We start from the raw sequence: 12,864 nt of genomic DNA, 5'->3' as shown, positions 1-12,864 counted from the left end.
GGGCTCGTCCGGGATTTGAACCCGGGACATCTCACACCCGAAGCGAGAATCATACCCCTAGACCAACGAGCCACTGCAAAACAGTAACTTTATATGGCAACACTATCTGCTGACAAACTGGCATTCTCAGAAAAAAGGCCTCTGTGTAAGCCACAACGCCCTTACAAAACAGCAGACAACTGTAAGGGCTCAACCGAAATGTGAATCTGGGATTTCTCACGGCATGAACGAAAAGCATACTTCTAGACAACAAAACCACTATGGAAAGGAATGTTTTATGTGCCGACACTATCTGCTGACAAACTGGAATTCTTCGAAAAACGTTTTTTTATGAAAGCCATATTGCCCTGTAAAACAACAGAATAACTGCAAGGGCTCGTCCGGTATTTGAACCCGGGACCTCTTGCACCCTAAGCGAGAATCATACCCCTAGACCAACGAGCCACAAAAACTTGAACATTTCACAAGACATCAGAAGCAACAGATGGTCAGAAATCCTTATCTTACAAACATTGAAGCAGGGCTTTTGCTTCATTTGGACCCGGGACTTCTGCAATGGTTCGTCCAGGCTTTGAAAACGGGACCTCTCGCACCTTATGCGAGAATCAAGCCCATAGACCAACGAGCAACTGCAAAACAGCCACTTTACATGGCAACACTATCTGCTGACAAACCGGCATTCTCAGAAAAAAGACCTCTGTGTAAGCCACAACGCCCTTACAAAACAAAAGACAACTGTAAGGGTTCAACTGAAATTTGAACCTAGGATTTCTCATGGCATGAAGGAGAATCATACTCCTAGACCAACAAGCCACTATTCAAGAAATATTTTATGTGGCGACACTATCTGCTGACAAATTGGAATTCTTTGAAAGACGTTTTTACGAAAGACATAATGCCCTGTAAAACACAGTACACCTGTAAGGGCTCATCCGGGTATTGAACCCGGGTCCTCTCGCAACCTATGCAAGAATCATACCCATAGACCAATGAGCCACTTAATTGAGAGAATTTCACAAGGCGTCAGATAGTCAGAAATCTTTCTCTAACGAATCAAGGGCACCCTTAGTGAGAGTCATACCCCTAGACCACCGAGCCACTGCAAAACAGCAACTTTATATGGCAACACTATCTGCTGACAAACTGGCATTCTCAGAAAAAAGGCCTCTGTGTAAGCCACAACGACCTTACAAAAGAGCAGACAACTGTAAGGGCTCAACCGAAATTTGAATCTGGGATTTCTCATTGCATGAACGAAAATCATACGCCTAGACCAGCAAGCCACTATGCAAAGGAATGTTTTATGTGGCGACACTATCTGCTGACAAACTGGAACTCTTCGAAAGACATTTTAATGAAAGACATAGTGCCCTGTTAAACACATGACATCTGCAAGGGCTCGTCCGGGATTTGAACCCGGGACATCTCACACCCGAAGCGAGAATCATACCCCTAGACCAACGAGCCACTGCAAAACAGTAACTTTATATGGCAACACTATCTGCTGACGAACTGGCATTCTCAGAAAAAAGGCTTCTGTGTAAGCCACAACGCCCTTACAAAACAGCAGACAACTGTAAGGGCTCAACCGAAATTTGAATCTGGGATTTCTCACGGCATGAACGAGAAGCATACTCCTAGACAACCAAGCCACTAAGCAAAGAAATGTTTTATATGCCGACACTATCTGCTGACAACCTGGAATTCTTCGAAAAACGTTTTTTATGAAAGCCATAAAGCCCTGTAAAACAACAGAATTAATGCAAGGGCTCGTCCGGGATTTGAACCCGGGACCTCTCGCACCCTAAGCGAGAATCATACCCCTAGACCAACGAGCCACAAAAGCTTGAGGATTTCACAAGACATCAGAAGCATCAGATAGTCAGAAATCCTTATCTTACAAACATTGAAGCAGGGCTTTTGCTTCATTTGGACCCGGGACTTCTGCAATGGTTCGTCCAGGCTTTGAAAACGGGTCCTCTCACACCTTATGCAAGAATCAAGCCCGTAGACCAACAAGCAACTGCAAAACAGCCACTTTACATGGCAACACTATCTGCTGACAAACTGGCATTCTCAGAAAAAAGACCTCTGTGTAAGCCACAACGACCTTACAAAACAGCAGACAACTGTAAGGGCTCAACCGAAATTTGAATCTGGGATTTCTCATTGCATGAACGAAAATCATACGCCTAGACCAGCAAGCCACTATGCAAAGGAATGTTTTATGTGGCGACACTATCTGCTGACAAACTGGAATTCTTCGAAAGACATTTTAATGAAAGACATAGTGCCCTGTAAAACACATGACACCTGCAAGGGCTCGTCTGGGATTTGAACCCAGGACCTCTCACACCCGAAGCAAGAATGATACCCCTAGACCAACGAGCCACTAAATTGAGAGCATTTCACATGGCCTCAGAAGTATCAGATAGTCAGAAAACTTTCTCTAACGAATCAAGGGCACCCTAAGCAAGAATCATACCCCTTGACCAACGAGCCACTGCAAAACAGTAACTTTATATGGCAACACTATCTGCTGACGAACTGGCATTCTCAGAAAAAAGGCCTCTGTGTAAGCCACAACGCCCTTACAAAACAGCAGACAACTGTAAGGGCTCAACCGAAATGTGAATCTGGGATTTCTCACGGCATGAACGAAAAGCATACTTCTAGACAACCAAACCACTATGGAAAGGAATGTTTTATGTGCCGACACTATCTGCTGACAAACTGGAATTCTTCGAAAAACGTTTTTTTATGAAAGCCATAATGCCCTGTAAAACAACAGAATAATTGCAAGGGTTCGTCCGAGATTTGAACCCGGGACCTCTCGCACCCTAAGCGAGAATCATACCCCTAGACCAACGAGCCACAAAAACTTGAATATTTCACAAGACATCAGAAGCAACAGATGGTCAGAAATCCTTATCTTACAAACATTGAAGCAGGGCTTTTGCTTCATTTGGACCCGGGACTTCTGCAATGGTTCGTCCAGGCTTTGAAAACGGGACCTCTCGCACCTTATGCGAGAATCAAGCCCGTAGACCAACGAGCAACTGCAAAACAGCCACTTTACATGGCAACACTATCTGCTGACAAACCGGCATTCTCAGAAAAAAGGCCTCTGTGTAAGCCACAACGCCCATACAAAAGACAACTGTAAGGGTTCAACTGAAATTTGAACCTAGGATTTCTCATGGCATGAAGGAGAATCATACTCCTAGACCAGCAAGCCACTATTCAAGAAATATTTTATGTGGCGACACTATCTGCTGACAAATTGGAATTCTTTGAAAGACGTTTTTACGAAAGACATAATGCCCTGTAAAACACAGTACACCTGCAAGGGCTCATCCGGGTATTAAACACAGGTCCTCTCGCAACCGAAGCGAGAATTATACCCATAGACCAATGAGCCACTTAATTGAGAGAATTTCACAAGGCGTCAGATAGTCAGAAATCTTTCTCTAACGAATCAAGGGCACCCTTAGTGAGAGTCATACCCCTAGACCACCGAGCCACTGCAAAACAGCAACTTTATATGGCAACACTATCTGCTGACAAACTGGCATTCTCAGAAAAAAGGCCTCTGTGTAAGCCACAACGACCTTACAAAACAGCAGACAACTGTAAGGGCTCAACCGAAATTTGAATCTGGGATTTCTCATTGCATAAACGAAAATCATACGCCTAGACCAGCAGGCCACTATGCAAAGGAATGTTTTAAGTGGCGACACTATCTGCTGACAAACTGGAATTCTTCAAAAGACATTTTAATGAAAGACATAGTGCCCTGTAAAACACATGACACCTGCAAGTGCTCGTCAGGGATTTGAACCCGGGACCTCTCACACCCGAAGCGAGAATCATACCCCTAGACCAATGAGCCACTGCAAAACAGTAACTTTATATGGCAACACTATCTGCTGACGAACCGGCATTCTCAGAAAAAAGGCTTCTGTGTAAGCCACAACGCCCTTACAAAACAGTAGACAACTGTAAGGGCTCAACCGAAATTTGAATCTGGGATTTCTCACGGCATGAACGAGAAGCATACTCCTAGACAACCAAGCCACTAAGCATAGAAATGTTTTATGTGCCGACACTATCTGCTGACAAACTGGAATTCTTCGAAAAAAGGTTTTTATGAAAGCCATAAAGCCCTGTAAAACAACAGAACAATTGCAAGGGCTCGTCCGGGATTTGAACCCGGGACCTCTCGCACCCTAAGCGAGAATCATACCCCTAGACCAACGAGCCACAAAAGCTTGAGGATTTCACAAGACATCAGAAGCAACAGATGGTCAGAAATCCTTATCTTACAAACATTGAAGAAGGGCTTTTTCTTCATTTGGACCCGGGACTTCTGCAATGGTTCGTCCAGGCTTTGAAAATGGGACCTCTCGCACCTTATGCGAGAATCAAGCCCGTAGACCAACGAGCACCTGCAAAACAGCCACTTTACATGGCAACACTATCTGCTGACAAACCGGCATTCTCAGAAAAAAGGCCTCTGTGTAAGCCACAACGACCTTACAAAACAGCAGACAACTGTAAGGGCTCAACCGAAATTTGAATCTGGGATTTCTCATTGCATGAACGAAAATCATACGCCTAGACCAGCAAGCCACTATGCAAAGGAATGTTTTATGTGGCGACACTATCTGCTGACAAACTGGAACTCTTCGAAAGACATTTTAATGAAAGACATAGTGCCCTGTAAAACACATGACACCTGCAAGGGCTCGTCCGGGATTTGAACCCGGGACATCTCACACCCGAAGCGAGAATCATACCCCTAGACCAACTAGCCACTGCAAAACAGTAACTTTATATGGCAACACTATCTGCTGACGAACTGGCATTCTCAGAAAAAAGGCTTCTGTGTAAGCCACAACGCCCTTACAAAACAGCAGACAACTGTAAGGGCTCAACCGAAATTTAAATCTGGGATTTCTCACGGCATGAACGAGAAGCATACTCCTAGACAACCAAGCCACTAAGCAAAGAAATGCTTTATGTGCCGACACTATCTGCTGACAACCTGGAATTCTTCGAAAAACGTTTTTTATGAAAGCCATAAAGCCCTGTAAAACAACAGAATTAATGCAAGGGCTCGTCCGGGATTTGAACCCGGGACCTCTCGCACCCTAAGCGAGAATCATACCCCTAGACCAACGAGCCACAAAAGCTTGACTATTTCACAAGACATCAGAAGCATCAGATAGTCAGAAATCCTTATCTTACAAACATTGAAGCAGGGCTTTTGCTTGATTTGGACCCGGGACTTCTGCAATGGTTCGTCCAGGCTTTGAAAACGGGTCCTCTCACACCTTATGCGAGAATCAAGCCCATAGACCAACGAGCAACTGCAAAACAGCCACTTTACATGGCAACACTATCTGCTGACAAACCGGCATTCTCAGAAAAAAGACCTCTGTGTAAGCCACAACGCCCTTACAAAACAAAAGACAACTGTAAGGGCTCAACCGAAATGTGAATCTGGGATTTCTCACGGCATGAACGAAAAGCATACTTCTAGACAACCAAACCACTATGGAAAGGAATGTTTTATGTGCCGACACTATCTGCTGACAAACTGGAATTCTTCGAAAAACGTTTTTTTATGAAAGCCATAATGCCCTGTAAAACAACAGAATAATTACAAGGGTTCGTCCGAGATCTGAACCCGGGACCTCTCGCACCCTAAGCGAGAATCATACCCCTAGACCAACGAGCCACAAAAACTTGAATATTTCACAAGACATCAGAAGCAACAGATGGTCAGAAATCCTTATCTTACAAACATTGAAGCAGGGCTTTTGCTTCATTTGGACCCGGGACTTCTGCAATGGTTCGTCCAGGCTTTGAAAACGGGACCTCTCGCACCTTATGCGAGAATCAAGCCCGTAGACCAACGAGCAACTGCAAAACAGCCACTTTACATGGCAACACTATCTGCTGACAAACCGGCATTCTCAGAAAAAAGGCCTCTGTGTAAGCCACAACGCCCATACAAAAGACAACTGTAAGGGTTCAACTGAAATTTGAACCTAGGATTTCTCATGGCATGAAGGAGAATCATACTCCTAGACCAGCAAGCCACTATTCAAGAAATATTTTATGTGGCGACACTATCTGCTGACAAATTGGAATTCTTTGAAAGACGTTTTTACGAAAGACATAATGCCCTGTAAAACACAGGACACCTGCAAGGGCTCATCCGGGTATTAAACACAGGTCCTCTCGCAACCGAAGCGAGAATCATACCCATAGACCAATGAGCCACTTAATTGAGAGAATTTCACAAGGCGTCAGATAGTCAGAAATCTTTCTCTAACGAATCAAGGGCACCCTTAGTGAGAGTCATACCCCTAGACCACCGAGCCACTGCAAAACAGCAACTTTATATGGCAACACTATCTGCTGACAAACTGGCATTCTCAGAAAAAAGGCCTCTGTGTAAGCCACAACGACCTTACAAAACAGCAGACAACTGTAAGGGCTCAACCGAAATTTGAATCTGGGATTTCTCATTGCATAAACGAAAATCATACGCCTAGACCAGCAGGCCACTATGCAAAGGAATGTTTTAAGTGGCGACACTATCTGCTGACAAACTGGAATTCTTCAAAAGACATTTTAATGAAAGACATAGTGCCCTGTAAAACACATGACACCTGCAAGTGCTCGTCAGGGATTTGAACCCGGGACCTCTCACACCCGAAGCGAGAATCATACCCCTAGACCAATGAGCCACTGCAAAACAGTAACTTTATATGGCAACACTATCTGCTGACGAACCGGCATTCTCAGAAAAAAGGCTTCTGTGTAAGCCACAACGCCCTTACAAAACAGCAGACAACTGTAAGGGCTCAACCGAAATTTGAATCTGGGATTTCTCACGGCATGAACGAGAAGCATACTCCTAGACAACCAAGCCACTAAGCATAGAAATGTTTTATGTGCCGACACTATCTGCTGACAAACTGGAATTCTTCGAAAAACGTTTTTTATGAAAGCCATAAAGCCCTGTAAAACAACAGAACAATTGCAAGGGCTCGTCCGGGATTTGAACCAGGGACCTCTCGCACCCTAAGCGAGAATCATACCCCTAGACCAACGAGCCACAAAAGCTTGAGGATTTCACAAGACATCAGAAGCAACAGATGGTCAGAAATCCTTATCTTACAAACATTGAAGAAGGGCTTTTGCTTCATTTGGACCCGGGACTTCTGCAATGGTTCGTCCAGGCTTTGAAAATGGGACCTCTCGCACCTTATGCGAGAATCAAGCCCGTAGACCAACGAGCACCTGCAAAACAGCCACTTTACATGGCAACACTATCTGCTGACAAACCGGCATTCTCAGAAAAAAGGCCTCTGTGTAAGCCACAACGACCTTACAAAACAGCAGACAACTGTAAGGGCTCAACCGAAATTTGAATCTGGGATTTCTCATTGCATGAACGAAAATCATACGCCTAGACCAGCAAGCCACTATGCAAAGGAATGTTTTATGTGGCGACACTATCTGCTGACAAACTGGAACTCTTCGAAAGACATTTTAATGAAAGACATAGTGCCCTGTAAAACACATGACACCTGCAAGGGCTCGTCCGGGATTTGAACCCGGGACATCTCACACCCGAAGCGAGAATCATACCCCTAGACCAACTAGCCACTGCAAAACAGTAACTTTATATGGCAACACTATCTGCTGACGAACTGGCATTCTCAGAAAAAAGGCTTCTGTGTAAGCCACAACGCCCTTACAAAACAGCAGACAACTGTAAGGGCTCAACCGAAATTTAAATCTGGGATTTCTCACGGCATGAACGAGAAGCATACTCCTAGACAACCAAGCCACTAAGCAAAGAAATGCTTTATGTGCCGACACTATCTGCTGACAACCTGGAATTCTTCGAAAAACGTTTTTTATGAAAGCCATAAAGCCCTGTAAAACAACAGAATTAATGCAAGGGCTCGTCCGGGATTTGAACCCGGGACCTCTCGCACCCTAAGCGAGAATCATACCCCTAGACCAACGAGCCACAAAAGCTTGACTATTTCACAAGACATCAGAAGCATCAGATAGTCAGAAATCCTTATCTTACAAACATTGAAGCAGGGCTTTTGCTTGATTTGGACCCGGGACTTCTGCAATGGTTCGTCCAGGCTTTGAAAACGGGTCCTCTCACACCTTATGCGAGAATCAAGCCCGTAGACCAACAAGCAACTGCAAAACAGCCACTTTACATGGCAACACTATCTGCTGACAAACTGGCATTCTCAGAAAAAAGACCTCTGTGTAAGCCACAACGCCCTTACAAAACAGCAGACAACTGTAAGGGCTCAACCGAAATTTGAATCTGGGATTTCTCACGGCATGAACGAGAAGCATACTCCTAGACAACCAAGCCACTAAGCATAGAAATGTTTTATGTGCCGACACTATCTGCTGACAAACTGGAATTCTTCGAAAAACGTTTTTTATGAAAGCCATAAAGCCCTGTAAAACAACAGAACAATTGCAAGGGCTCGTCCGGGATTTGAACCAGGGACCTCTCGCACCCTAAGCGAGAATCATACCCCTAGACCAACGAGCCACAAAAGCTTGAGGATTTCACAAGACATCAGAAGCAACAGATGGTCAGAAATCCTTATCTTACAAACATTGAAGAAGGGCTTTTGCTTCATTTGGACCCGGGACTTCTGCAATGGTTCGTCCAGGCTTTGAAAATGGGACCTCTCGCACCTTATGCGAGAATCAAGCCCGTAGACCAACGAGCACCTGCAAAACAGCCACTTTACATGGCAACACTATCTGCTGACAAACCGGCATTCTCAGAAAAAAGGCCTCTGTGTAAGCCACAACGACCTTACAAAACAGCAGACAACTGTAAGGGCTCAACCGAAATTTGAATCTGGGATTTCTCATTGCATGAACGAAAATCATACGCCTAGACCAGCAAGCCACTATGCAAAGGAATGTTTTATGTGGCGACACTATCTGCTGACAAACTGGAACTCTTCGAAAGACATTTTAATGAAAGACATAGTGCCCTGTAAAACACATGACACCTGCAAGGGCTCGTCCGGGATTTGAACCCGGGACATCTCACACCCGAAGCGAGAATCATACCCCTAGACCAACTAGCCACTGCAAAACAGTAACTTTATATGGCAACACTATCTGCTGACGAACTGGCATTCTCAGAAAAAAGGCTTCTGTGTAAGCCACAACGCCCTTACAAAACAGCAGACAACTGTAAGGGCTCAACCGAAATTTAAATCTGGGATTTCTCACGGCATGAACGAGAAGCATACTCCTAGACAACCAAGCCACTAAGCAAAGAAATGCTTTATGTGCCGACACTATCTGCTGACAACCTGGAATTCTTCGAAAAACGTTTTTTATGAAAGCCATAAAGCCCTGTAAAACAACAGAATTAATGCAAGGGCTCGTCCGGGATTTGAACCCGGGACCTCTCGCACCCTAAGCGAGAATCATACCCCTAGACCAACGAGCCACAAAAGCTTGACTATTTCACAAGACATCAGAAGCATCAGATAGTCAGAAATCCTTATCTTACAAACATTGAAGCAGGGCTTTTGCTTGATTTGGACCCGGGACTTCTGCAATGGTTCGTCCAGGCTTTGAAAACGGGTCCTCTCACACCTTATGCGAGAATCAAGCCCGTAGACCAACAAGCAACTGCAAAACAGCCACTTTACATGGCAACACTATCTGCTGACAAACTGGCATTCTCAGAAAAAAGACCTCTGTGTAAGCCACAACGACCTTACAAAACAGCAGACAACTGTAAGGGCTCAACCGAAATTTGAATCTGGGATTTCTCACGGCATGAACGAGAAGCATACTCCTAGACAACCAAGCCACTAAGCATAGAAATGTTTTATGTGGCGACACTATCTGCTGACAAACTGGAATTCTTCGAAAGACATTTTAATGAAAGACATAGTGCCCTGTAAAACACATGACACCTGAAAGGGCTCGTCCGGGATTTGAACCCAGGACCTCTCACACCCGAAGCAAGAATGATACCCCTAGACCAACGAGCCACTAAATTGAGAGCATTTCACATGGCCTCAGAAGTATCAGATAGTCAGAAAACTTTCTCTATAGAATCAAGGGCACCCTAAGCAAGAATCATACCCCTTGACCAACGAGCCACTGCAAAACAGTAACTTTATATGGCAACACTATCTGCTGACGAACTGGCATTCTCAGAAAAAAGGCCTCTGTGTAAGCCACAACGCCCTTACAAAACAGCAGACAACTGTAAGGGCTCAACCGAAATGTGAATCTGGGATTTCTCACGGCATAAACGGAAAGCATACTTCTAGACAACCAAACCACTATGGAAAGGAATGTTTTATGTGCCGACACTATCTGCTGACAAACTGGAATTCTTCGAAAAACGTTTTTTTATGAAAGCCATAATGCCCTGTAAAACAACAGAATAATTGCAAGGGTTCGTCCGAGATTTGAACCCGGGACCTCTCGCACCCTAAGCGAGAATCATACCCCTAGACCAACGAGCCACAAAAACTTGAATATTTCACAAGACATCAGAAGCAACAAATGGTCAGAAATCCTTATCTTACAAACATTGAAGCAGGGCTTTTGCTTCATTTGGACCCGGGACTTCTGCAATGGTTCGTCCAGGCTTTGAAAACGGGACCTCTCGCACCTTATGCGAGAATCAAGCCCGTAGACCAACTGCAAAACAGCCACTTTACATGGCAACACTATCTGCTGACAAACCGGCATTCTCAGAAAAAAGGCCTCTGTGTAAGCCACAACGCCCATACAAAAGACAACTGTAAGGGTTCAACTGAAAATTGAACCTAGGATTTCTCATGGCATGAAGGAGAATCATACTCCTAGACCAGCAAGCCACTATTCAAGAAATATTTTATGTGGCGACACTATCTGCTGACAAATTGGAATTCTTTGAAAGACAGTTTTACGAAAGACATAATGCCCTGTAAAACACAGTACACCTGCAAGGGCTCATCCGGGTATTAAACACAGGTCCTCACGCAACCGAAGCGAGAATCATACCCATAGACCAATGAGCCACTTAATTGAGAGAATTTCACAAGGCGTCAGATAGTCAGAAATCTTTCTCTAACGAATCAAGGGCACCCTTAGTGAGAGTCATACCCCTAGACCACCAAGCCACTGCAAAACAGCAACTTTATATGGCAACACTATCTGCTGACAAACTGGCATTCTCAGAAAAAAGGCCTCTGTGTAAGCCACAACGACCTTACAAAACAGCAGACAACTGTAAGGGCTCAACCGAAATTTGAATCTGGGATTTCTCATTGCATAAACGAAAATCATACGCCTAGACCAGCAAGCCACTATGCAAAGGAATGTTTTAAGTGGCGACACTATCTGCTGACAAACTGGAATTCTTCAAAAGACATTTTAATGAAAGACATAGTGCCCTGTAAAACACATGACACCTGCAAGGGCTCGTCCGGGATTTGAACCCGGGACCTCTCACACCCGAAGCGAGAATCATACCCCTAGACCAACGAGCCACTGCAAAACAGTAACTTTATATGGCAACACTATCTGCTGACGAACTGGCATTCTCAGAAAAAAAGTCTCTGTGTAAGCCACAACGCCCTTACAAAACAGCAGACAACTGTAAGGGCTCAACCGAAATTTGAATCTGGGATTTCTCACGGCATGAACGAGAAGCATACTCCTAGACAACGAAGCCACTAAGCATAGAAATGTTTTATGTGCCGACAATATCTGCTGACAAACTGGAATTCTTCGAAAAACGTTTTTTATGAAAGCCATAAAGCCCTGTAAAACAACAGAACAATTGCAAGGGCTCGTCCGGGATTTGAACCCGGGACCTCTCGCACCCTAAGCGAGAATCATACCCCTAGACCAACGAGCCACAAAAACTTGAATATTTCACAAGACATCAGAAGCAACAGATGGTCAGAAATCCTTATCTTACAAACATTGAAGCAGGGCTTTTGCTTCATTTGGACCCGGGACTTCTGCAATGGTTCGTCCAGGCTTTGAAAACGGGACCTCTCGCACCTTATGCGAGAATCAAGCCCGTAGACCAACGAGCAACTGCAAAACAGCCACTTTACATGGCAACACTATCTGCTGACAAACCGGCATTCTCAGAAAAAAGGCCTCTGTGTAAGCCACAACGCCCATACAAAAGACAACTGTAAGGGTTCAACTGAAATTTGAACCTAGGATTTCTCATGGCATGAAGGAGAATCATACTCCTAGACCAGCAAGCCACTATTCAAGAAATATTTTATGTGGCGACACTATCTGCTGACAAATTGGAATTCTTTGAAAGACGTTTTTACGAAAGACATAATGCCCTGTAAAACACAGTACACCTGCAAGGGCTCATCCGGGTATTAAACACAGGTCCTCTCGCAACCGAAGCGAGAATTATACCCATAGACCAATGAGCCACTTAATTGAGAGAATTTCACAAGGCGTCAGATAGTCAGAAATCTTTCTCTAACGAATCAAGGGCACCCTTAGTGAGAGTCATACCCCTAGACCACCGAGCCACTGCAAAACAGCAACTTTATATGGCAACACTATCTGCTGACAAACTGGCATTCTCAGAAAAAAGGCCTCTGTGTAAGCCACAACGACCTTACAAAACAGCAGACAACTGTAAGGGCTCAACCGAAATTTGAATCTGGGATTTCTCATTGCATAAACGAAAATCATACGCCTAGACCAGCAGGCCACTATGCAAAGGAATGTTTTAAGTGGCGACACTATCTGCTGACAAACTGGAATTCTTCAAAAGACATTTTAATGAAA

At 44.5% G+C, this 12,864-nt stretch overlaps 9 non-coding genes across 9 annotated transcripts; all 9 read right to left on the bottom strand.

Moving 5' to 3' along the window:
- On the bottom strand, positions 1-72 carry trnap-cgg (transfer RNA proline (anticodon CGG)). The gene has a single exon. It is a non-coding gene; the product is annotated as a tRNA-Pro (tRNA).
- A 1,323-nt stretch (positions 73-1,395) lies between these two features.
- Positions 1,396-1,467, bottom strand: trnap-cgg (transfer RNA proline (anticodon CGG)). The gene has a single exon. It is a non-coding gene; the product is annotated as a tRNA-Pro (tRNA).
- Positions 1,468-1,766: 299 nt separating this feature from the next.
- On the bottom strand, positions 1,767-1,838 carry trnap-agg (transfer RNA proline (anticodon AGG)). Its single transcript has one exon. It is a non-coding gene; the product is annotated as a tRNA-Pro (tRNA).
- Positions 1,839-4,191: 2,353 nt separating this feature from the next.
- On the bottom strand, positions 4,192-4,263 carry trnap-agg (transfer RNA proline (anticodon AGG)). The gene has a single exon. It is a non-coding gene; the product is annotated as a tRNA-Pro (tRNA).
- An 852-nt stretch (positions 4,264-5,115) lies between these two features.
- On the bottom strand, positions 5,116-5,187 carry trnap-agg (transfer RNA proline (anticodon AGG)). Its single transcript has one exon. It is a non-coding gene; the product is annotated as a tRNA-Pro (tRNA).
- A 2,797-nt stretch (positions 5,188-7,984) lies between these two features.
- On the bottom strand, positions 7,985-8,056 carry trnap-agg (transfer RNA proline (anticodon AGG)). Its single transcript has one exon. It is a non-coding gene; the product is annotated as a tRNA-Pro (tRNA).
- A 1,407-nt stretch (positions 8,057-9,463) lies between these two features.
- Positions 9,464-9,535, bottom strand: trnap-agg (transfer RNA proline (anticodon AGG)). The gene has a single exon. It is a non-coding gene; the product is annotated as a tRNA-Pro (tRNA).
- Positions 9,536-11,510: 1,975 nt separating this feature from the next.
- Positions 11,511-11,582, bottom strand: trnap-cgg (transfer RNA proline (anticodon CGG)). Its single transcript has one exon. It is a non-coding gene; the product is annotated as a tRNA-Pro (tRNA).
- A 299-nt stretch (positions 11,583-11,881) lies between these two features.
- Positions 11,882-11,953, bottom strand: trnap-agg (transfer RNA proline (anticodon AGG)). Its single transcript has one exon. It is a non-coding gene; the product is annotated as a tRNA-Pro (tRNA).
- Between the last annotated feature and the right edge of the window lie 911 nt (positions 11,954-12,864).

The sequence above is a fragment of the Danio rerio genome, chromosome 4 (genome assembly GCF_052040795.2).
Source record: "Danio rerio strain M-AB ecotype USA chromosome 4, GRCz13ab, whole genome shotgun sequence".
Classification (NCBI taxonomy): domain Eukaryota; kingdom Metazoa; phylum Chordata; class Actinopteri; order Cypriniformes; family Danionidae; genus Danio; species Danio rerio.
Note: the sequence above shows the minus strand (reverse complement) of the source record. Positions and strands in the feature narration are given on the sequence as shown.